General features: G+C 47.8%; 1 protein-coding gene across 1 annotated transcript in view; it reads left to right on the plus strand.

Moving 5' to 3' along the window:
- The first annotated feature begins 7,505 nt into the window (after positions 1-7,505).
- B3GAT1 (beta-1,3-glucuronyltransferase 1) overlaps positions 7,506-25,988 on the plus strand; it is a 37,701-nt gene continuing 19,218 nt past the window's right edge. Inside the window, exon 1 of the mRNA XM_009890785.1 lies at positions 7,506-7,577. The gene's annotated coding sequence lies outside the window, so the exon portion shown is untranslated. The remainder of the gene's footprint in view (positions 7,578-25,988) is intronic.

Genomic DNA, 25,988 nt, shown 5'->3' on the forward strand with positions numbered 1-25,988 from the left:
GAGGCAAAGTGTGGAGCTGTATCTAAACTAAACATACTCTTTCCTGATTAACTACATGATAAAAACATAAATGTGCACATCAGAGGATTTATCACTGTGTTTGCATACTAATTTTTCTTTTCCAGGCATGAACACCACAATTTTTTATAGATCCAAGTGATTTGGTTTAGTGGCAGCTGGGTAAACCCAGACAAGGTGACGTGATTCCCATGTTGTCATGAAATAGTTTTGAGATGGAGGTTAATAGCAGGGAAAGGGCGTATGACAGGGACATGACTGCCACAGGAGTGGTAGGAGATGCTGAGATGTTTGCTTCTGGTCTTTTTGTGCTGTGCTGTGCTGTCATGGTCTGTGAATGTTTGTAGGCAAGAGGGCCGTGCTCACCCTGGCAGGATGAGGGGAGGCTGCAAAGAGGTGTGGTTTGCCTGCACGCTGCATGGGCTGCTTGAGCTTTTGGAGCAATTCTGCATCAGGCTCGGTTGGTTTAAAACAGCTCTGAAATGAATATTTATAAATGGGACATGAAAAAAAGAGTCTAAATTGCTTGTGTGATCTTGGGACATGTGAGATATTATGATTATTTATGCGCTTCTGTGTCTCGCTTTATCAGTTCATTGTGTTGCAATCCCAGAGTGTCACAAGCTGCTCTTGAAGGAGGTTCTCTCTCAGTAAGATCCAAAGCTGCCTGGCAAAGCCGTGGTAGAAAATGCGGGGACATCAGAGCAGGAAACGGGGCAGAGCATGTTTCAACAGCACGGGTAAAGTACTAAGGCAGGGAGAAATGCAGGCCTTTGGCTTGGACTTGCTGACAAGTCTCCTGTGCCCTAAAACCAAAAAGGCCGGTGACTTAGATCATCTGGAAGTCCCCATTTGGGGTTGTCTCACATAACACACCAAGACACCCAGCAATAATTCCAGCTGTGCACGCCTGTTCTTGGTTCCTCTCCTCTCTTCTGGTCTCAATCAATGGCATTCAGAGCAAAGACAAGTTTCTGAAGACCTGTATAGTGGATGCGGGGAGGTTTGGTTTGGAAACAGGACTTAATTACAAAGCAATGTGGAGAGAGCTGGGTCTGTTTATGTTTGTTTGCTAAGAGGGTGCTTCCCAATAAATTAAAATCCCTCAGAGAACAGTTTGGATGTATGTGATTTAGCACCGTCTGGGTTGCGCTGGTCTCTGAACAATCTCTGCCTTGGATTCTGGCCAAGATAACGATCGGAGAAAGGCTGTAGCTGGACAAGGAGTCTAGGGGTTATTGAATCACTCCTGCAAACTCCCAGCAATGTGCTAAACCATTTCCTTTTAGATATTCCCCTGAGTTAGGTTTATGTACGATGGGTCTTTAGCCTGTGAAGAGTTTCTTCCAAGATGTTAAGAAGTACCACTCTCCAAGGGGAGCTCCATGCAAAGCATGGCTCTCCTTTCCTGGGGTCTGAACTGGTGCAGGCTCTGTCTCTCTCAGAACTGCAGAGAAGAGGGGTCTTGAGTTAGGCTGAGGTATCTTTACTGGAGGAAATCCCAATGGTAAAATGCCAGGCTACAGCTTAAGTTGTTTACTGATTTGAAGAGGAGAGCACCACCTGCTGATACATCACCATGGCTTTTCTTTTGGTCTTCTCACCGCTTGCTCTGACCCTAAAAGTGTTTTGCATATATCTGTGAAGCATCCTGAGGGTATGCTCAATCCACATGTAAGGGTGTATAAATGCCCTCCATGCTCGTACAGAGCCTTGATGGGGTGAAACAGCTCCTGACAGGCAGTGCTGCCAGGGCACCTCCCTGTCTTCGCTTCAAGGTAAATGTCCTGGTTTGAGGTAAAACGGGACCAATTTTGTTCAGTAACTTTACTTTTTAGCTAGGCCTCTTCTAACTGCTGAAATTCACAGCATGTTTTGGAGAGACTGCTCGCTCTGAGTGATAAGACCTATGTTTATAATTGATGCCAAGAAATGGTATGCAGAGAGGCTCTTGCTTATATGTATTGCTAAAACACCCAAAGCCAGAGAACTTTGTTATGTGCCCCATTGGAGTGTCAGAAGCGGAAAAGTATACAGGGGTACCACCAGCAGGGAGGAGCGGGCAGGACAGGTGACCCAAAACTAACCAACAGGGTATTCCATCCCATCTGCATCATGCTCAGTATAAAAGCTGAGGGATCAAAGGGTCAGTCCTCTTTCTTCAGTGGCCAGCATCTGAGGAGGACTCTGTCTGTTCGTCTGCCTTTGATCCCAATCCTGAATCCAGATCCGGTATTCAGTCCCTGTACGTCACTGAGTCCTCTTAAGTCTCTTTTTCCCTCCTCTACCTCTGCCTTTGAAGAGGGGTAAGGGGGAGCATCTGTCACTCACCCAATGGCCAGTTCAGCCTAAACTATGACAGTAAAGATGGGCTGTCCTCAGGGAATGGTTTTCCTCCAAAGGTCCTTTTGGACATTCATTGTATCAGGTGGATTGGTGCGTTGCCCATGTTCCAAAGCCTGATGTTGGTGTCTGGTTTCTTTGCATCTGTCTGAGGGCACGGCCCAGCTGGGAAGTGCCGAGTGATCAGTCTGTGCCGTCTGCTGCTCACTCGAAGGCTCGTCGGAGAAGTCGAGCTGGGTGATGAGGAAGCATCTCCGATAGTTTGTGTAGGTGAAGTCCGTGAGATAGACTTTTTGAGTGAAACATAAAGAGATCGTGGAGATGACAGCTTTTATTGTTGCTTGCTGTACCTATACCAGAAGAAAAAGAAACCTTGGCTTCAAAGCAGATTTGTCACAGAATTATCCGCCAGTTTCCCCCCCACCGAAGCCCAACAAACTAGAAAGCTGGTAATTGCTCTCTGTAGCACAGCAACAAGGGCTATAGCAGCATGTGCTGGAAACGGTCTGTGCAAATAGCAGAACATGTTGTTCCACTCCATAAGAAGCTTATGCTCTGCTTGAAAACCTGTTGGCCTCTTTGGCCCTTAGAGAATAATAATTGGGATAGCGGGTGCTTGCTGGAGGATCCTTCCATGTCAACCCAAGTAGCAGCAAGGATCTGCTCTAGAGGATGGAATGGACAGTGGTGCTTAAAGGGAGCACCATAATGGGTTGAGGGGTTTTGTTGCATGGAGACTTAACACAAGTGGTTAGTTTGATTTGTGGTTACCAGCAGCTACTGCTCAGCCCTCCTGTGGGAAGAAGGGGAATTGTCTAAGCTTGGCAAAGGGGACAAACTTTGAGGCTTTTTTTCTCCATGGCCCCTCCTAGAGCCTAGGGTCCTTCTCATCTGCATGACAAGGTAAGTGCGACTACCAAAAGAGGTTCTCCCTTCCTATGGGTTGGTTCTGAAAAGTGCAGGCATGTCATTTCAAAAACTAACCTTCTCTTTCCTTGTCCTGTTTCTGTAGATAGTTGTATTTCAGTCTGGCACCACAAGGTAGTAATAATCTAGAGCCCAGCCTCCAGGCGAAGGAAACTCCCAGAAGGCCTGAGGCGAGGTATTTCCTGTGTTTGGGCTGCCTGCGCCTGAAATCAAGACGGCGCTGCTGGAGGGAGTGAAGCTGCGGTTGGGGTAGCAGGGAAACGTGGACCGCATCAGCCCTTGGGTTGCTCCAGCTTGTATGCTGCTCCCTCCCGGCAGCTCAGCACTGTGCTTGTGCATGCACCACTGAAATGTACCCTGCTGTTTGCTGAATATTTGCCCTCGCCCTCTTCCCTTTGCCCTGCGCTGCCTCTGCTAATGAGGTTATTGTTTAGCCGGAGAGAGGCATCCGCTCATGTTTGTGCCTGGCTGCAGCGAGGTTCCAAGCAGAGATCCTCCTGACAGTGCCAGATGGCGAGCCGCAAGCACGGGGAAGAGGGGGAAAGGGAGCTGCAGCTCTGCCCCCTCCCGGGAAAACAGCCTGGTGGGAGTGTGTCTGCCCTGGCTCTGCTGCTGTGTGGCTGTGAAGTCTAGAAGGGGGAGATGGAGCATGGTCAAGGTGTGGGCCTCTGGAGGGCTGGGGCGGGCAGAGCGTGTCAGGCTGTGAGCATCTAGTTAGGTTTTATTGTGCCTCCAGTCCTGTAGTAATAAACCTTACATAAACCTAGCTGGAAGCACAGCATTAATATTTAAAAAATGACATTTAAGGTATTGAATATATGCTATGTCCTCCAGAAGAATATCTATGTGTGTGTGTGTGTGTGCCCACACTTGCGGCTTTGTTTTCTTTTTATAGTGGATTGTTGTGTGTATGTATTTTACTTGGGGTATTTTGTGCTATAATAAGAAGGGGGAGGGAGCGGGAAAATACTGCTCTGTTTATATACACGGCTGTCAACAGTGATGCTGCGTGTTTCAGATTCGCATCCTCTGTGAAGCACTCTGGATTCCAGGCAAACAACACCCTTCCCCCCCGTTATCCCGAGATCCTCCAGGAGGATTGCCTGAGCCTCTCCTCCCATACCCCTCTTGCTAGCAGGCTTGCCCTCTCCTGGAATTTGGCTCTGGTGAATGTGGTACACTCCGTACCCAGCATGCAAACAAGTCGATATGCTAAGGTTCAAAGGGACAACCTTGGAAAATGTCAGAGCAGCATCTCTGTACCATTGTTCTGCTGCTCTGTTCACAAAAAGGAGCTCTGAGTGAGTCAGGCTGTAATTTTCAGTCAGGGGGGCAGGGGAGGGACGCAGCAATGCCTGTATTCTGTATGTGTCTGTGTCCCTTCTGAGCTGCTTTGACACTTTTACCAATGCCTTTCACCTTTGTGAGTCTTCAGAGACACTGATGCAGGGCTGAGCCTGAAATGTTACTGCTCACCCATAATTTTTATAAATCTCAGGTGCAGCACACCTCCTTTCCCTCCTACCTGAGGCTTTATGTGTTTAGGTTCTGTGGCAGGAGGGGGTTTATGTCTCTTCTCCCTTGTTTTCCCCTCTTTCACCCAGCCCTGAAATAGTCAATGAATGTGCCCTTTCTTACCTCTCAATATAGGCCTCAAGGGACAGTTCTTCCCTATCCATCTCCTGAATGCCCTAACAGCAGGTAGCCTGGGACATGCTGGAAAAGCGCTGGGTCTGAATCCGCCCTTTTGATATAAGTGGACATTATGCATTTTTAATAGACATAGAGTTCAGTGAAACCCTTAGTACTAGCTGAATTGGCACAAAATTCCCAGGCAAGTAGTCTTTGGAGCTGATCTCTCCCTAGGTACCTTGCAGAAAATGAGACCAAGGACAAAAAAAGGCCGTGTTCTCTTTGATTGCAAGAACTGCCTTGTTTTGCAGAGGAGGTGGCTGAGCAGAAGCTAGCCCAGCTGTGCGGTCTCTTTAGCTCTGCGTGAAGGATCTGGATTGGCAGTCCTTGTTCATCTTTGTTTGTCCCTGGGGTAGGTGCAGTGTGAGGGGAGAGGCTGTTGTAAAGCGCCTTCCTTCAAGCATCGCCCCCTGGGGACAGTACTTCAGCACTGGCCTGGAGACATCATCTCCCTGGTTTGTCTGGTGCAGGCCTTGCACCAGCAAAGCTCACTTCCACCCAAGGCAGTGGCTTGGGACCATACATGGAGTCCTCCAGCTTGCTTCACTTCAGGGGGAAAGAATATGGGAGCCACTGTCCCTGCCCCTATGATGATGCAGTTAGGATTTGTCAGTGTGTCTTGACGCTTGCTAATTTGTGGGTAATATTTTGGCTTCCAAGCTACGTAGCAGATATCTCTGCTCCGAGGTACTGCTTGAGATCCACAAGTTAAAACTGGGGTCTGAATTCAAAATGAAAAGCCTGGTGAAAATGGTGGGAGTCACTGGTGAAGATCACTGAGAGTGCTCAACCGCACCTCCCCGAGTGCTGAAGCTTTTCACAGTAACTGGAAGGTTGTGGTTTTTTCTTTGTTGTTCCTTTTTTGGTAAAGCATAAGTAAATCTCCCCCATACCTCCAAGTTACCATGGCACTGTAACCTTACCCGATCTGGAAGAGAGGGAATAACAAGGGAATAGCTGTAGCTGTGAATCTGTGCATGTCCACCACGGAACATGTAGCTGGGAAGAGATGGTGGTATATGGAGAGGGGTGATCTGGCGGGAAGCAGGTGAGCAGGCAGCAGTGGCAGGACAGGTAACTTGTCCCTAACCTCAGGGCTGACTTTGGGTTTATGTTAAAATGTCCAGCTGTGAGCGTGGCATTCAGAGACGTATGTACTGTGGTGTTCAGCCATCTCGGAGAAATGTGCTGCTGAGCATGAGTCAGCCCTGCCTGGGTTAACTGTTAAAGGGCAGTATCAGGAGATAAGCTCCTCACTCTGGTCCCCAGCCCCTTCAAGCCCTATGTCCTCCAGGTGGTCCCTATGAAGGAAGGGAGTATACTTAGGGTCCTGCTGCATTGTTAGAGGTCACAGAAGTGTCCTGTCTGCCCACTGGGCTTGGTGCAATTGTGCCTGAATTAGGGACAGCCCTAGTCACATCCAGAGCCTCCTTCCCATGGGCAAAGCATGTTCCTGCTGTCCTTAGCCCAGTGCCGGGGCCCTTAGTCAGCTGCCAGGGTGGACGTGGGGCTACCTTGCTGTTTGGGTAGAGGTGAATGAGTGGGGCCATGGAAGGACATGGTGCTAGATAGAAGGGGAGTTGCATGAGATCTAAAGAGTGTTACCCAGTGCTTGCAAAGCCCAAGTGGACACAGGCAGCGGGCGATCAGTCTGGGCATGGAGGCATGCACGACGAGGAGTGGAAGGTGCTTCTGCTAAAGTGCACGTGCAGAAAGTGGAGCAGAGATCAGCCTGCCTTCCCAAGAGGCTGGAGGGCAACCTTGCTTTCCACCTAGCATACTAGTCACTGCTTTCTCTCAGAGAGGTGCTGAGCCTCACCACCAGCAAGACCATTCCCTCATACCCAGCCCTTCCTCGCCTCACACTTCCCATTTGTCTGCCGAGCTGGGAGAGCGTCTTCCCAAGCCTGTGGCTGCAAACTCGATGGGTGATGCTGTGGAGTGAGGAGAGCAGGAACCAATTCCTTAAGGGGCCATCTCAGAGCCTTCCCTGGCTTTTTCGCCCATCACAGGGAAAAGTGCCCCTGCCTAAGTGGAATAAATTGGTACAGACCATTAGCAGCGCTGGTCCTCCTCTGGTCGGGGGGAGGGAAGGGGCTGTCGGCACCGCTCTGGATACAAAGCAGCCAGCCACGCTCTGGCTCCTTCCTCCCGCACCCCGTTGGCCTCCTCCTCCTCCTCCTCCTCCCTGTTTGCATGCTCCCTCCCTCCCTCTTTCACTCTCTTTCTTTCCCTTAACGCCACGCTGCAGAAAGGCAGACCTGGGGAACCGGAGGTCCACAGAGGCAGCGGCAGAGGAAGGAGCTATCCAATGCTGTTTCTTTGCGAGTGAAACGGGGAGAAAGAGAGGCGATGAAGGAGTGTCTTGGTTGCTGCCTGGATTAAGAAAGAATACATAAAAATAAAAAAAAAAATCCGGACCCAACAAACGAGGAAAAAGGGAGGAGAAAAGGACGAGGAGGTTGCTGGGGGGAGCCTACTCCAGTGGGTGAACAGCCGCTTTGAATCGTGCCTCTGTTCCCAGGGATTAAAGCATGAATGGGAGCAGCTTCCCAGCCACGATGGAGAGAGAAGGCGGTTCAGGCTATGGGAATAAGGTAACTCTTGCCTCTTGCAGGCATTGCGTGGCTGAGCTGAGCAGGACAGAGATCCTTTATGCACAGGGCTGGGTGTGTGTGTATGTGTGTATGCAGTGGGCAGGGAGTGGGAGGAAGCAGGAAAGACTCAAAGCGATTTTTATACCCCTTCCAGTGTATTTAAAGGATGCAGAATGGGTCCCAGGGGCTGCAGTGCTGGAGACCACTTTGCCCCCTTTCTCAGACTGGGTGCCTGAGGATGCCAAGCTGCTTTGCCTGGGGAAGGCTGGCTGGGTTATGGGGAAATATGCCCCTGTCTGCCTCCAGGAGCACTGTGCTCCCAGCCTTGCCCTCCCAGCCCTGCACCTGCTCTGGGGCTCCCCTCGTGGGCTTGCGTGTGGCTCTTGGGGAAGCTGTGGGGGGACTACAATGGCCCCGCACCCTTCCAGCCCACCGCTGCATCCATGCAGAAAGACAGGAGGGAGGTGAGAGGTGACTGAGAGAGTTGCTTTTCTCTTCCCTTGGTCATCCTCTGCCTTTTCTTCACAGCAGAAAGGCATGGGATTTAGGAGGAGGGGGAACTGAAATCTCTTTCATTTGTGCCAGCAGTGGTGAGAGCCAACTTTGAGGCTGCTTAAAGGGAAAAGCTTTCTGAGTGCTCTCTTTTGGAGGAATAGGAGATGGCTGAGTGATGCTTTGCCATCTGAGGAGCGATTTCTGTGTTTGTGTTATATTGTGGGAGTGGGTGGGGATGAAAAACAGGGATTAAGGGGGAGAAGGTCCATGGTGATCAATGAAGCTGTCCACAAATGATGCTTTCCTTTTCCCTGCTGGGCCTCTCTCTGGCTCAATTCCTGGGTCTGTGACCCTGAAAGTCCTGATTTCTCTCAGTCAGACCAGAAAGTACAACTTCAAATAGTACTGGGAGGTGGCTTAGCCCAGATGTTTGGGAAAGCACTGAGGATAACCTGATGTTTACAGCTGTGGAGCCTGTATCCACTTAATCCCAGGAAGTGCAGGTCTTGACTGGGCATCCCTCAATATCTTTGGCAGGATCCTGCTGCTGCAATATCCATTTGTTCTGTGCTGTCGGTCAGATATCCCCCCCCCTCCTTTTTCCTTCAGGGCTTCTTGGTGGGTCTTGGCATGGGGTTAGAAGCATTTGCTTTGATTACTTAGATAATGACCTGTCACAGAAGTCCTTGCTTATATGCATACAGTGCAGAAAGTCATGAGCCCTAATGTGCTGTCAATTGACGTAAGAGCTTGTATACATATCTAAGGAGCTTATGGTCCAGTGTTTGTTATGGACTGGAAGAAACTATGCAGTCTGTTGCATAGGTCTGTGTATACTTGTCTACATTGTTAATGTCCCTGAACATCTACAGTGAAGCATCACTGACTTGTGTAAATGAGTGAGTTTAGGTGTGTTTGTGCGTGCACTTAAATATGGAAGGATTGTGTAAATGTACGTTGGAGCATCAAGCCATTCTTTTGTTTCGTGAGTAATCCTTGCTTATATGAGGAAATTCTCCTAACTCACCTGAGATGCATCTTGCTTGCCTTGTTCATGTAATTAGTCCTTCTCTGTACACAGATCTCCAATGTGAATGAATTGACCAGGATTTGGCTAGAAGGTTACAATGATTGGGATTTCTTGGGTTACCTGACAGAGTTGGGATTGAAAAGGTGTGAGAAAGTGGAGGCACTTGGGAAAAGAGGGTAAAATATCTTCTTTCTATATGTAGCACCCAACTCTGTTTCCTGTGTCAGCTTCAAAGCATTGACAAATACGGAACATGTTCTGGTGAAGGGATTGAATAGACAGTAAAATAGAAGGATATTTCTCCCAGAAGGGTTAATTCTGTGATAGGGGCCAAGAACCTTAAAAATGGTCAAAGCCAGCAGGACAACGGATGCTACTGGAACGGGAAGGTATCTGACCAATCATTTTATTTACCTGGTTGACTATGTATGGGTGGATGAAAGACAGAGGAAGAAAAATTACATTGTTGATGTTGACTCTGAGTACTTTACCATTCTGTGCAGCTGAGTTATAAATCCTTCCCTGCATCCCCCCATAGAGGTATTCCTAGTGAAACACTGTCAGCTTCTCCAGCAGAGCACTGTGAACTTGGAGTCATGAGCAGCGCAATAACAGCTTTAATGAGAGCTGGCTCCCTCTGAGCCAGGCTGACCTGAGGAAGGTGCAAAAGACGGGACCCAAATCTCCTATCATTTTGATTCTCTAGGACAGCAAAGTGAGAGATCATCCATACAAAACGATATCCCTCCAGATGCATGTGTTGGCAAGGAGGAGAGGGGGAGAGCTTTCCCACTTGTTAATTGGCACCCCAAAGTTTCCTGACCCATTGAGGTGGCTCACAGTGGAGAGTGAATGCAAAGGGGAGACAGTGCTCCAACCTTAGGAAGGGACCGTCACCTTGTATGACGCAGTGCCACTGGGGTCAGCGATTCTGTTCTCCTGTGGTTTCGTCCTCATCAGGGAAGTGTCTCACAGAGCTCCAGCCGACTACAGCGACGCCTGGATTTGCTCTCTTTTCTCCCTTGACCTGCAGTGTTCTTCTGCGTCTTTCTGGTTTTTGCTCTGCAGTTGTGCACTTTCTGAGGCAAGAAGAGCAGCGAGTGCCTCCAGTGTGCAGGGGCTTGTTGGTTTTTAGCACACTCATAATGCTGTGTCTTTCTGGCAAACAATTGCTGGAGCTGGGAGATCTGGCCTAAGCTGCCCAAGAAATCTTCCAGTAACAAAGTGTGAGCACACGCTCTCCCCTTGTGCGGAGCTGGCTGCTCAATGTCAAAATAATGCTTTCTGAAAGGAAAACAATGCGTCTGCCCTTTTAATCTTTTTCCAGCACCCTCATGTTGCAACAGAAGAAGCCTTGGGAAATGAAAATAACTGTCTTTAAAGGGACACTAGGGCAAATGTTGCAATTCATTTTTTAGTGTTTCTTGGAGACTTGCCTTTTGCAAAGCCTTTGCTCTCTCTTGCCCTTGTTCTATTTCTACCAGCTCAAAAAAAAAAAGTTGTGTAAAAGCAGTTTTTTCTTCTTCAAACAAAACCCAGTGGGCAGATTTTAATTCATAGGTATGGTCCTTTCTTGCGTCACTGTACATTTTGTCTTGCAGGGATGAGCCGTGCCAGATGCTGCCTGGCTTCCAAGGCCACTTTTCATATGGGCTTACTAGCAAGATCTCTGACTTCTGGGGACACAGCAGGCCTTGGTCAGCATCTTTCTCTGTGGGTGATGCCCTTTGTGGCTTTCTTGCTCTTCACTTTTTCTGCAGCCCTCCACTGCCTGCAGTAGCCTTGAAAAGTTAGGTGGGCTGTAGCTTTAAGTCTTGTTTGGGGATATGACTGGAGACGCGTTTGGTGTGGCTTCAACCCACCCAAAGGCAAAGCATCTTCTGGACGCAATGTCATTGGAAGGGCCCTGTCTTTTTCATGGGTCCTTGTTCTCTATAACATGTTGTCTTTTATCCTTTGCCTATGGAGATCCTGAATCGGTTACCTATCAGTGTTTTGCTTCTCTGGTGGCAATAGAAGTGATATTTGCCAGGCACAAGGTCTGAAGAGCGAGGATAGATTCTCCTTTTTTCTGCTGCAAGCCCCAACTGTTTGTGTTGGTAAATTGACATCAGGGCTGGATTCAACTTCAGAAGCTAATAAGGGCTTTGCTGAGTGGAGAATCACAGGGTGTGGCTCATAATTAATCTTCATATCCTGATCTAGACACATGGACCACCCCCACGTGCTATAAGTAATACAGCATATTTGTCACTATTGAATATATCCTCCTACATTTTTTAATGGGAACTCCACGCCTCCAGGGAACTGAGGCACTGAGAGATTGAGGAAATAACTGAGAACAATTCACTGTGCTAGGGAGCAGACCCCAGTCTCTTGCAGTGCTAATGGCTTTGTCCCACAAATATAGCCAGTTTAGTCCTCCTGTTCTTCGCCCTCTCCATCTGTGGGTATGTTGTACCAAGTGGCATTTTCCAAGGCACGTTGTTCACAGGCTCATAGAAGGACTCCTGCACAGCAAGACACTTTTTGGGTACCTGTACTGTGCCTGGAGCACACTTGCACAGGTGGCTTTGCACACTTACGTTTTCCATCCTGGCCTGTGTATCGAAGTGTGTGTTATTCCCCTTGTACAGCTGTGTGCAGATGCACACATACTCTGTGTTTCTGTCTGAGGAATGCCCTGTTCTGCCTGAGTACCACAGAGCCTTTAGGCAATTTGCTAGTTGCAGTGGTACTTCAGAAACCCCTCCAGCTATCCTATCCATGTGAGCTATGGGGAACACAATGTGACATGCCTGGCAGTGACAGCAGAATAAATAGGAAATGCTCAAGATCCCCCTCCTGCCTGGATCTGAGCTATTTTCCTAAAGATGGGACACGAGCTAAGCTTCTGTACAAGGCTTCCTGCGCTTCTTGTGCTGTTCTTTACAAGCAGGTGATGTATTGGCTCTCAAAGCATGTGTTAATGCGTTGGGCACTGCTGGCCCAACTCCAGCCTGTATGCTGCCCTGGAATGCTATTTATTGTTAGTTCCTGAGATGTGGTTTGGTACTCCCAGAGTCCTTCGTGCTGTGAACATCTAGCCTCTGCACTAGAGCATAGCATTTAAGTAAACACGATGGACAGAGAAAATACTGCATGCTTGGTTTTGATGGAAGGGTAGCCAAATGCTGACAAGGGAAAGGTGATTGGCCTATGATCATGTAGGGAGTCCCCTGGCAAAGATCTGGGAACCCAGAGAAGAATTTCTACTGGGTAGAGTGGAACAATCTTCAGAAAGGCATTGAAAAACTCCATCCCTGAAACCTCTGGGGAGGGGATTTACATCTTCACATTGTGATTGAGAATTCTCTCCTTTCAGCTCGGGGCTGTTGCAAAGGCATGCGTGCACTGCAGAGCCCACAGAAGAGAGATGTCTGCTGATCCCCAAGTTCCTTCCACAGTGTCTGCTGGAGACTGGTTATCCCCTCTGAGATAACAACAGCTGGCGCCCTGTTAATGCAACGTGGAAAGTGGAGTTCAGACTCACTCCTTCCATTCCTGCCTTATGCACTCTAGACCAGTGGGCTGGGTTGTCAGAAAAATTTATTCTTCTGCACTGTCTGACATCTGGGAACTGTGTCAAAGCCCAGTGCATAGGGAATTGAAAGCTGTGGCTCAGAGACAGAAGTCTGTTACCCCCCCAGAAAGGAAGGAACCCTTTGCTTAAGTGTACTGAAGATGTGGATGTTGGCTCGTGTAGGTTCAGCGGTATAGTAAAGAGAAATGGGCATTTCCAGGGTGCAGCTCATCTCATCTGAAGGCCAAATCATCTAAAATAGGCTAAATGAATTCTCTCCATTGACTGCAAAAATAATCTAGACAGCAAGCTCTGCTGTGGGAATCTACACCTATAGCACTGCAAGAAGCAGGGGTGGGTGTCTCCCAGGCACTGCAAGGCCAGTGCAGTTCTCATCTGACATTTTGTGAGTGGGAATTCATCTGGAGGCAGATGTTCACAACTGCAGCTGTGGCACAAAGATCTCCTCCTGGCCGGCTGCAAGGTCTCCAGCCTCGTGAATGCTGTGCATTATGTTGTGTGGGTGGCAGGGCCCCAATTTCCCCAGTGCCACAGCTCACTGATTATGGGGGTCAGAACTTGCAGAGAATAGGATGCGATTCAATTTCTGATGGGAGAAAGGGGCATGGGATTTGTCTCAGCTGCCTTGCTGGATGTCATTCTTAAATGCCCTAGCACAGCTTCTTCCTCAGATTCAGGACCTGAGAGACAAAAGAAGGCTAATCCAGAAGAAATACCTTGACTCTGCCTTACCTTCCATTCAGCTGGAAAGAGACCAGGAGCAAAAGGATAGATGCTGAGGCTCTGCTCTGGATTTCATGAATGGATGAATGTAGAGATGCAAGTGGGGATTTTGAGGGGATTTGGAAGCCTGCTCCAGGATTTGTCTGGCACGCAAAGCATTTATAATACTTCCAGCATTATCATAACATAATGCCAGCATGATTCATGGCCCACTCCAGCTCTCAGTGAATAAAAAACATAACTCCTATCACCATCAGTAGGAGAGGGATCCCACTTTTGAAAAGTTGCAGTTTTGAATAGCCCATACTCTTCTCTTGTCCTGGTGGCGCAAAGTGAGGGCTTAGATGCCTTTGCGTGCTGCTGTGAATGAGCGGGTCTGGTTGCATATGTGTGGGGGTGCTGAGCAAGCTGCATGAGTAACACTGCCTCGGAGCAGCGCACCGTGGCCTCTTGCAGAGAAACGCAGTGTGACAGTGGAGTGGGTGCCTGGGTTACCTCCCCCTGAGCTTGTCTATAAATACCACCTTGGTGCTGAAGCATTCTGGCTCAACTCCTTAGATTTTGTCCTTTGTTTTTCCATCTGTTAAAGAAGAAATGTGTACCAATGCATTTCTCTTAACACAGGTGGCCCCTGAAGGCCAGGCCTATACTTAACAGAGGCTGCATGGGAAAGTCCGTGGGGGAGTCCAGCTGCTCAGGGAATGAGCAAAAGCTGGGGAGTGACGTTGCTCTGGCCACATGGGACCGGACTAGATGATCTTCTATAATTATTTCATCTGAATCCCATAGACTGTGGCACGATGACTAAACCTGGAACTGTGCTGAGACACCAGTGGCCCTGCAGGGCTTCTGACTAGTGCATCCAAGTGAGCTTTATTCAACCACAAAAATGTAGCATCACCTATGTACTGATGTAACAGTCCTATGGTAGGAATTAGTGCCGTGGGAACCACTGTCCCAAGGCCTTCAGCCCATCCCTGCACAGGAGAAGCACATCAAAGTGCTGTACCATTTTGGGGTGCTCCAATGCAGGATTTTGGGCCTTTTTTGCAGTCCGCACTGATGTGCTCTGCTCATTTTAACAATATGGATGCTCACAGTGCAACAAGAGATGCACTGAGCGTACATGTTTCCTCCTGCCTCCTTCTCTCTGTGCCTGCCCAGCCAGCCTTGCCTGTCATCAGCAAAGGAGTAGCACTTCCGGAAAGATTTTCTGTATGTGTAGATGAGGGGCAATGCTGAAAGAAACCATTCATACTGTTTCGTTGGGTATAGGAGCCATCGTCCAACCCAGGACAGCTATTACACTGTCCTGAGCAGTCCAGCGCTGCCACATTCAGATTTAGACTTGATGGCAGAGAAGCATAACTTTGCTATTTTGTGTGAGCTCCTGTGTGCCTGCTGTAGCTAGATGCCTCCCTGGTATGTGAATAACTCTGCAGGGGCCTTTGACAATGTGCTAGATAAGTCACTCTCCTCCTGTGGGCACCATGTCACATCCTATGACCTCCTTGCCCTGCCATCCCTCCATCCCTGTGGGGAACTGTAGCTGCAAGCCCAAGGGAAAGGTTGGAGTTTGTGGAGTGTACGGGAGGTGAGCGAGATTGTGCCATAGCCATTAACGAGGTACATTAACCAGATGATGAGGGAGCGGCCTGACAGGGTTGTTAACTTCTGTCCCTCACCGTAACAAAGCTGTAAAACCCTCCAGAGGGATCAAAGCGAGAGCAGCACTGCACTCTTCTCGGTTGAGCCCAGGCTGAGAAAAGAGCAGTTTTGCAGGAAAAATTTTGTTAAGAGACTGGGTGCGGTACCTGGAACCTATTTTGGCTCATGAATAAGTTGATATTTCTTTTGAATAATAGATGCACATGATGGTTGCTGAGAGGCAGATCTGTGAGTGGGCTGGGTCTCTGAAGGAGGGAGTGAGACATACAGAGTAAGCTGCAGTCCTGTTCTGAACTGGGAGCTTGCTGGATGCTGGAAGCCTGGCAGGACTGTGCAGGGATTGCGCTTGGATGGTAAACCTGCATGACTGAGGCAGAGAGAGTGCCTATTTGGTCTTTTCGTGTCTCCTGGGGTCCGTATATACCACTGCCCATCTCAGGCTCCAGGGCTGGTGAAGATAAATATTTGTAATGATACCATTTATCTGCCTCCATGAGGGGCTTGGCATGAATGGGAGGAGAATGGTGCTGTGATTTAATCATAGCACAGTTTATGGTGGGGGTCAGCAACCCGTGACCCGTTTGGGACAGCACAAAGCCAGGCTGGACCCTGAGAGCTGTGACTTTTTTTTGGAAGGCAACGGCTGTGCTCGGGTTAGCAGGATGCTTTAAGATGCTGCCTCACGCAGTGGTACTGAGAGGCAGCCTCTTGCTTCCTTGAGAGACAGCTTTCACCTGACTTTCTAGTGGCACGTTTTGCTTCTAATTTGGGAGACAGAAGTATAATCTGGCACAAGCCTGCCACCCTTGAAAGGCTGCCAGCCAGTTTATGGCACTCACTGTCTGCATGCTCCCTACAGCCCCAGTGAGAAACAGGAATTTTCTGCCCTTCCCAGCCTCAGCTCTTGCAGTAGCTGCAGGGATGCAATGCCCCAGGAGAGGCTGACTTTGGCTGTGTGATGTGGGGTTGTATGGACATTCAAAGTTTTGTTCACATGGGCTGTGATCCACTTGGATGAACAGCAGCTGGTTATGGAGATTAGAGCTACAGAAGTCACTACTAATGAATAATTCTTCCAGTGTCTTTCTTGTAATAGTGGCACATCCACAAGGCGTGACTCTAACATATTAATGTTCAGAGAGTGTGCAGCTCCTGGAATGACCTTCTGTGAGGGTTCAGAAGTATTTGTTTCTGTTTGTCAGTTAGATGAGCATCTTTTCTGGCATGTGCTAAAATTGGGAACATTGAAAAGACCGGGTAGAATCTGAGTGATAAGGATAGGGGCCAGGACAGCTCTACCTGCTTGGGAAGCCGTTGGCATGCAAGTGAGGTGTCTGTACAATGGTAGGCTCTTTGGGCAGGGGGAAGGATGCTGATAGATTTGTGTGTGCTAGCTTGGCCTGAGCACTGAGATTCGGGAGTGGCAGGAGATTGTTAAAAGAGACTGAAGCATTGTGATGAGAATTCACAGAATTATAGAATGGTTTAGGGGCCTTGAAGATCATCGAGTTCCAACTCATTCTTGGGTAGCCGAGTTTGGAGTCACATCTACCTTAGACAGAGTTAGTTACTCTAAGTTATTAGTTACTTTAGCTCTGAAATTCTCCAAGTGCAAGCAGCCAGTGTTCAGCCAAGAGTATTGAGAAGGGGGCCTGGCAGGCATAACTGTGAATAAAATTACTCTAAAATGAATCCCTTGGCAGCAAGGTGGAGCTGTCTGGATCCTGGAGGTGTAGATACTGTCTCTGCCTGAGCCTGGCAGACTAGCCTCAGGAAGAAGCAAAAATGGCAATAAAAGGTGCCTTTCTATAAATAAAGCCCAACAGACAGTAGGACGGGGCCCTGCCAATTTGTGCCCTTTGTGGAGTAACTGTCCATGGCATTGTGAGGATGCTGGGATTATTGTCACTGTAATCATGTGAAGAGGTGCTAGGCTCAGGAAAATATTGCACACCAAAAACCTATTGATACTTTTGGGGTTTCACACTGGCAAGACACATGTGTGGAAGGGGTGCTTTGCCCTGTGGAGCAGGGGGACCTAAGCTGTCTCCCTGCCACTGCCCTTTCCCCTGGCTTTGGGAAATTTGACAGCTGTGAAGCCCCTGGTGGCCAGGGATTTGTTACAATCCTCTGAAGCTGTCACCCCACACATACACCTCTTTTCTTCCTCCAATTTATCTTTTAATAATGCTGCCAACATTATTTCTCATCGCTGTCTTGTGCGCTCTGTGCCCTGCCTGGCAGTCCTTTTTGTTTCACCCAGGCATCTCATACCATAACGCTCTAATGGGAAGAGACTCTGGCTGCTGAAGTTAATAACTTGTCCGACAGCCTGAGTCATTCTTGTTACAGAGCAAGTTGTGAACTATGCAGCAATCCAGGGCTGAGACCCGGCTCAGGGAGGAGGGTGCGGGGGGAAGAGGTTGTGGAGTAGAGGAGTGTTTGCATTCAGGTTGGGATCAGCACATGCACTCCCCTGCGGCTAACACTATGGTGCGCTTTCGGCTTGTAAATCTTAGGATGCTTCCCAAAGCAGTATTACATTGGATAGATGTGGGAAAATGGAGGATCAGGGAGTCCGGGGAAAACTGCTCAAAAGGGAGCCTGCAGGGGAGGCGGAATGAAACGAAGTCTTCACTCTGCACTGAGAAAACCAGCACATTCAGAGAGACTGAAAGAGGTAATTCTTCTCTTTTTCGTCAACACGACAGCAACTCAGAGGAGCAAGTGTGTCGAGATGTCCTCACAGATGTGCCGCATCCCCCATTTTCATAGCCTGCATTCTGCGTTTGTCAGGAAGCCCCAGTCCCTCGAGCTGCAAAAAGGCTTTTGGGACACAAGCAGCACTGAGCCCTTCTGAGTCCAGGCAGCGCTCATTTTTCCCTCACTGTTTCAACCGTCATTACTGCTCTGGCTCATTATCAACTGAGTCAAAGAGTTTAGTAACTCATATTTTTAAAGATTAGTCATCTGTAGGAATGACATTTGAAAGACTGACAGTTCCAATCAAATGACAAGGGCTGCTCTTGTGCTTGAAGATATTTGTTTAATTAAAAAAAGGTAAAATCAACCTGACTAATTAAGCATTGTACCTTGAGATTCAGCTTAGGAAAGTACAGATGTGGTCATAGTCACTTGAGAAAGCTACAGGACTGCCACCGCATGGGTTGGACAGGCCTGAAGGGAGTGTGGTGGGTCTGTGCCCTAGCTCTGTTGATACTCTCTTAACCCTGTTGCCTCCTTGGGCAAGGGATAGCCTGCCTCTCTGTCCCTGCTGTGCAAGGTTGGTGACAGTCGTAATAATAACGATGTAATTTGCCTGGTTGATTTGAGATGCACCATAATTACTGCATGATTACAATATTCTTAGAGCAGCCATTACAAACCCCTCCAGTTTCTCTGAGCTCCCCAAGGGCTTGTCTTCCTCCTCACCTTGCAAGTAAAACCCTGCAAGGGAGTCTGTCTGTCCGTCAGCCGTGCCTGCATCTCTCCTTGTGCATGCTTTCAGCCACTTGTAGATTAGAGTTGCCTGGTGCTGAGGCACTCTGTGGACCAGAGGGATATTTCCCAATGTCCCAACTAGTTTGGTGGCAGGATGGTGCTTGGCTGAGCAGGCCAAGCATTTGCAAGTGATGAAGATGCTCTTGGAAATGGCAGGGGCTGGTGAGTGGTCCTGGGGAGCTGGGCAGCAAGAAGAGGCACTCATAGGTTTCTGTCTTCCTGTGAGGGCTGCTTGCTCACTGCTTTTTGAGTTGGGCTGTAAAATCGTTGGCTTTGTTCTGTCTCCAGCTTTTGTTTGGCTTAGCCATTTCTCATTCATATGGAGAAGATCTGGGCTGGGTTTGGCCCTTGGGGGATTCTAAAATTAGCAGAAATGACCTTCCCTAGGCACGCACACCAGGCCATCAGATTGGTGTGAGTTGCGCTTTGCCAGCACCTCAGGCATCAGTGCTTGTACCATTTCTGTATTTAGCCTGTGAGCTACTTGAGCCTTGTGATTCCTGTCCAAAAGTAGGCAGTTATTTTCATCTCACCTCTAGAGCAAGCCGAGGTGCAGGTGAGCCAAAATAACTAAGCCACAGGGGAAGCCAGGTCAGAACCAGGCTTAGATTGGAAGCTGGACAAACTGGTAGATTTAGCCCTTGCCTTTCCCACTCAGAGGCAAACTAAGAGCCAAATCCTACCTCCTTGGGCAATGCTGGAATAGCTCTGGGTTTATTGGATTGGCATATGGGGTTTTTATGCTAGTGAAGGAAAAGAAATCGTTTCCTTCCAAATGCCTCTCAAATGGAACACGGGCCATGTTATTCTGACATGTCAAAGGTTCGCAGGCAGGCAAAAGCCTCCGTGTTCACTGTGGAGAAAGGAGATGAGAGAATAAGGACGAATGCATTACGGGCAGCCCTGTGTTCTTCCTCTTAGCCGGCACAGTAGGGTTAGGAGACCCTGCCAAAATTTGGCAGGGACCAGAAATCAAAGGGTGATAATATTAAAGTGTCCTTCCTGTTTCCAAGGAGAAGGTTGTGTAGGTTTGTGGCTCTACTAATGGACTGCAGAACTGCAAGCGGCGATTGATTGTGTTGCAAGCTGCTGAATTATGGTTGGGCGTTTGCTTTATCATCCCAGATCCCCCCCGCTTCCCGTTCCACGCTGTAGTATGAAAGAATCGATGTTAATCCCTCAGTCCCATTAGTGACTTTTGCAGAGGTCACAGGCTGTCGGACTCTCTATGCCCTGTTTGACCACCCAGCACTGAGCAGGGCTTAGGATTTGAGCCTCGTGTCTTTAAAGAAGTCATCTAACAGGGATGGGAGCTGGGAATTTTCTCTCTAAGTTGGTGTGATGGTTTTGGCTATGATTTTTTGACCGACTGCTACCCAAGCAGCTGAGAGAGCCATGCTGCATCTTTGCTAGATCTGTCCCACAAGGCCATAGGAGAAGAAACCTGCAGGAAATACTTCTGTGACGCAGTGAATGACCCTGTCCCTCCAAGCACTGCTGCTACGATATAAATATATTTCAGCAGCGTTGGGGTATGCTGTGATGCTGGAGGGTTTGTTGCTCAGGCAGCAGCTAACAAGGACTCTTGAACAGGCTGCTTGAGTAGGGTGCAGCAGCTAATCTGGGAACCCTGGCGCTCTTGCAGCCTTGTCTGCAGTGAAAAGGTAGTTTGCAAAAAGGCAGGAATTTATATGTGAATTTATAGCCCAGAAGCATTTCAGCTTGAATTACCTGCATGGCTGTTCTTAGTGCCTCTGAAATACAAAGCAACTAATTCCAGGCTTCTGCAGCTGCCTCGTGAGCAGCACGTGTTGGAAGTGGCATTGCGGGGAGGCGTACGGAGGAGCTGCCATATGTGAATTTCCAGCATGGTAGGAGCACTTGCCTCCCCAGAGCAGGAGCAGCACCCTTGTGCTTCCACGGCAGCGGTCGCTCTTCGCGGTCAGTCTGGAGCACCTCTCAGCCTCGACATGTGCACACTATCAAGCAACTCTGACAGCAGCTGCTGCAAAGCAGTTTTTACTTCAGTCGCGTCTTCAGGGACTTGTGCTTACAACAGCTAGTGTATTCAAAAGTAATGGAGAATTTGGATGCCTGCGTATTTTTTTCCCCAGCCTTCAAAAAAAACCACCTTTAAGCAACTTGATGTTTGCTATTGAAAAAAAAGAAAAATTATGCTTTTGAAAATTAAATCCCTTTTTAAGGTGTTCAGGTTGCACAGCAGTGGCTCGCTGCAGTGGGAGAGGGCTAGCTTGCTCACTGGCTCTGCAAGGCTTCTTTTTTCCCCCTTTTTTCATGCATTAGAATCAGGTTATTAATAACTCTTTTTAAATAGAGCAGGTTTTATTTTTTTTTCAGGGGTGAAAAAGGGAAGAGCTCAGTAATTAAAAGTAAGTGCTGATGGCTATGAAGCCAGGTCTCAGGTACAGAGCTGGTAAGCTGCCTTCCAGCTCAGGCTGAAAGGTGTATGCCACGTTCTGTGGTCCCTGACCCGTAGCTGAGCGGGCAGCGGGTCCTGCTGTGCTCCCCTGGCCTCGTCTCCCCGGCCAGTCAAGAGGCAACAGTGTGTGGGAGGTGAGCAGCCTCATCTCCAGGTCTGCAGTTGGGAACATATTGCAGAGCCAGCTGGGAGATAAAATTAGGGCTTGTGGCTTGCTGGGCACAGCTCTTCGTATGTGATGGTCATATTTGTGAACTCTCCCAGGTGCCAGTGTGATGGGAGGGAGCCCCCAGCGTATCCCACTAGCCCGGGGTTCTCAGATGCACCCACAGAATTCTACACCCTGAATTTAGACAGTATATAAAAGCCTGGAGCTTCTCTCAACCACCAACAACAAAAGCTGTGAACTGCGTGGTGGTGAGGTAATCCTTAGCACAGCATTAGCAAGCGTTGCAGTCTTTCTTCCAACAGCCATGTTTGTTCTTTCCTCACCCAGCGATGTTACACGTGTTTAACTTGTTAGGCTTCCTTGGGCAGAGGGAAAAAGGCAAGTCCGCAGGGAGCCTTGTGTTAGCTTGACATGTTTGGCCCAATGATTCAGTCTTGCAGATCCTGAAACAGTGGCTTTCACTGGCCTGCTGGTTGGAAAGGTGAGGCTGGGTCGTTACGGCCTGCCGCCTCTCTTACATGGGGAATCACGCAGAAGCCCGTGTCTTCAAACCCTTTGGACAAAGCATATGCAAAGCCTATTATGGAACTGTGGAATTTAGTCCAACGATGTTGAAATTGGGTCATCCTTTGTTAATGTCACTTTTTAGAATCTATGGAAGTCAGCAGTGCACAAAATGTTCAGTGCAATGCAGACCACAGAGGGGAAATAGAGAGTCCGGAAATATGTCTGTCTCTGGCAACGTTGACATTGTCTTAGATAAGCAAAGGGGATAACTCAAGGTATCATTGTGTCACCAGTTCAAGACTTGATGGAGAAGCTCTTAAATGAGCTAATTGTTGGGGCATTCTTTTTGCAGCAGGCATTCAGCACTCACCTACAAGCAACCTTAAAGAAAGTCAAACAAGTTTTCATGGGTGTCATTAGCATTTTCCCTAAGAAAACAACTCCCAGTTGTCTTTCTATTTTGGACGTGGGCTGTAAGTCAAACAGCTTTTCATCTTGATAGAGATGCTTTTTAAAAACTGTGTGTGAAGTGCAGCCATTTATCAAGAAGTATTGGGTGCTGTAAATGCTTTCTCATCCAAGACCTGAGTCAACCCACAGCTTTCCTGGTTTAAGAGAGAGTCTGGACCAAGCGTTGCCAATTCTGACTGACAGACCAGTGCATCCTCTGAAAGCAGTAAGGGCAGCGCTGCCTCTGCGACAGAGAGGTTGGGCCAAGACTGATGAGACTATCCCAGGCACCAAGGATCCACATCAGCCTTGCCACTTTCTGTTGCTGAGTGCATGGCACGCGTTTTGCTTCTGCCTTGCTTATCACAAGAAGATTGCACAGCCCAGGTTCAACCCTCTTCAAAAGCACTGCAATAAAAGGATACCAGCCCCTTCCAAGACATTCCCCTATGTGTCTTTGGAGCAACAAGGAAAGGAACTGCCGTGACTGTAGCTAAGGATCTTCGAGAAATCCCAGACAGCACTTGGGTGCTCTTGTGATGATTGCAGTGTAAGAACCTGTGCAAGAAAGCAAACACATTTAGGACAATGCATTAAATCCTTTAAGGATTCAACAGAAGATCTGCATGGCTGTTGGAAGCAGTGAAATCTTGGGACTAGGCAGTGTAGTCAGCATAAGAGCAGTGCCATTACATCTCCTACCATGTTTCTAGATCTGGCCACCTCTGCTACGTGAAAGGGGGTTGTAGCGAGGTGGGGGTCAGTCTCTTCTCCCAAGTGACAAGCGATAGAATAAGATGAAATGGCCTCAAGTTGTGCCAGGGGGGTGTTAGATTGGATATTAGGAAAAATTTCTTCACCAAAAGGGTTATCAAGCATTGGAAGAGGCTGCCCAGGGAAGTGGTGGAGTCACCATCCCTGGAGGTATTTAAAGGACAGGTAGACATGGTGCTGAGGGACATGGTTTAGTGGTGGACTTGGCAGTGTTAGGTTTATGGTTGGGCTCATTGATCTTAAAGGTCTTTAACAACCTAAAAAAAAATAAAAGTAGTAATACTGGCATCCGCAGAGGTGGAGTAGCATGGAGGGAAGATTAATCTGGAGAAGAGAAAGTTTCTGATGCTTGTTAAAATTTGGCTGAAGCTCTGAAACTCAAGGGTTTATATGTTTTCCAAACTGGTGGGTGGTTCATTCTAATTCTGGATATGCAGTTTATTCACGTACACAACTAATCCTTTTTTGAATCCTGTTAAGTTCTTGTTCTTCTTAGTACCCTGTGGCAATAAGTTACAGAAGCTAATTGTGCTTGTGTTGAGCTCCCTTGATCCACTTTGCTCATGCTTGCTTTAAATTTGAAGTGTTGTTCTGAGAAGCTTGGTTAATATTATTTTTTTCTGTGAGATAATCTGTGTTCTTGATCCCATTTGTTGCAACAGGGCTCAGGGGTTCAGGACTGGAAGGGGAGAGTGGGTCAGGTTTTGCCTCAACTGTTGCAAGGTTGGGGAAATTCTGCAATCTCTGTGCCTCAGTTTCTCTAACAGCTTGGAAAACACAAGGAGTGGCCCCTGTGTATGTAGCAAAGGCAAGGGTAGTGACAGAACTAGGGTTTGCAGGTGAAGCTGGGTGAAAGTATTGAGTGGAAAAACAGCCTCCTAAATCCAAGCTTGCTTTCCAGGCGTTTCCAATATTTCTGAATTTTCTGGGTTTTGTGTTCAAAAAAACAAAAGAAAGAAATAAAATAAAAAGAACACCACATTATTTCTCTATTTTTGGCCACAGGAATTACTTTAATTTTTTAAAAGAAGGAAACAAATGCTGGATGAAGAGATGATGCAAACTCTCACCCTCTGTCACAGAGCCAGTCTGCATTGGCTCAACAGTTTTGATTCCTATGGCTGAATCCGGTCCCCCTCTAGCTGGCAGATTGGTAATGGTGGTCTGAAACATTTCTGAATCACTCTCACTCTCTTTCTTGACTTTGCGTTGTACAAATCAGCTCTAGCTCAAGAATGGTGTATTGCCCCTTGCGGTGTCATGCAGCCTTTTGAGAGGGCTGGGCTGCAAAGCCTCTGCCTTTTCCCCCGTGAGTCAGGAGAATCTGAGGTTAATATCAGCACCCCTGATTAAATCCTCGAAGAACAAGCAATTCTGCGTGCTCATTACTCAGTTCTGGCTATGTTCAGCTTAATAACTAAACAGTAATTAGCTCCACAGTTTTGCTACTATACTTATAATAGCCCCCATTAAAGTTATGGGGTTTTTAGGCAGTAATGGCTTACAGAGTAATTAACGAGCACGAGGTTTTTATTGCTACCTTTATTTTTAGCCTGTGCTTTACAAGCCTTTTCTGCCAAATACCAAAATCTTAGACAGAGGTTTGTCGTGCCCATCCTCTGCCACGCAGCGTGGCCAGGAGCAGGGCTGCGTATGGAGCACCCGGAGCCAGCCACTGTGAGTGCCTGCGTGTGGCCGGGAGAGCCCAGTGACAGAGCCCTTGTCCCCAGCATCTGCTGTGCTGCGTGATTGCAAGGGAGAGCCGTAAGGGTCCTGTGCCTTGGTTTCCTTGGCCGAAAAGTGGGCATGACAGTGCGGCGCTCAGATACCCGCAGTCATTTTCTGTGCGAGACAACTGGCTCAGATGTGTGAACCTTGATGTCAATTCAGATGGGTTTGTTGGGACACAGAGGTCGTGTCCAGCTGCTCAGTGGATCAGGGGGGGCTGAGTGGAGGGACCAGCTCCGGCTTGCGCCGCTCCTGCATCATTTTTCAGCAGGCATCAGAACCAGTTGCTATTGGAAGGAAATGCTATGGTTAGGTTTAGGGGAGACTTTGCCCAGGGGGAAAAGCTATTTATTAGTGAGAATATACTTTGTATCCTGAAGTATGAGTGTTTATTTTCTTTGTAAAGCCTTTGTTGTAGTATTTGGCTGTGTTTGTTTGTTATTTTCTGGCCGTTTTGTAATACAAGTGTGTGTTTGGTATATTTGTTTGGCTTTCTTGTGTGTGTTTTTCTTACATCTAGACAGTATTTTTACTCCACTGGCTTATGTATATATATAAATTCAACACAAGCAATTCTTTAGTTTAACGTGTTCTAAATCACTTCTGTTCAATGTGGGAAAACCAAGGAGTAATGATGCTGGGGCTGAGCAGCCCCAAAGGAAGAAAGAAGGTAAAACTGACTATGAACCAGATTGCAGATCAAATCAGTGTTTCCTATGGTAAGTGTCAGAGCTGACGCCAATTAACTTGATTTAAAAAAAAGAAACTTTGGCGTTTAATAATCCAGCATGTTACCAACACATGGCTCCAGGATTTATTAAAGCTTTTTTATTAGATGAATGCCCTTTTAATATTGTCATGCCTTGACTCCATTGCCCTCTGCCGGAGGATGTGAAATCTCTTTCACCATGTGGCATAGCCTTTCTGCTTGCAGCATGTCAAAATATATTTCTGCCAAGGAAAGTCTTTCCAAACTATGCAAACCACCTTTGTCTTAGAAATGTTTTAACCCCCAAATTGCTTACATTTGAGCTGGTGATTTGTGTCTCTTGCCTGATTTTTCAAAACTGATAAAAGAAAGTACACTTTCTGTGTGGAAAATAGAGTTTGATCTTTTTAATTAATTCATGTTTAAATTTGTTCCTCCTTCTTTTCCTTGTGGAGGAGGAGACAGCAGAAGCCTAAAACTGACAATCTGAACAAAGCCAGGTTTGAATGTTTTCAGTGGGAAAAGGAGAGTGATATTACGATGGGGCAGGGGTAGAGTGAATGCCTTGAAGAGGAGCATCATTTTCCCCAGACTAATTTTTGGCTAGCCTCACTTGGGCTGTAAACAGCAACAA

The sequence above is a fragment of the Charadrius vociferus genome, unplaced genomic scaffold (assembly GCF_000708025.1).
Source record: "Charadrius vociferus isolate BGI_N301 unplaced genomic scaffold, ASM70802v2 scaffold858, whole genome shotgun sequence".
Lineage (NCBI taxonomy): Eukaryota > Metazoa > Chordata > Aves > Charadriiformes > Charadriidae > Charadrius > Charadrius vociferus.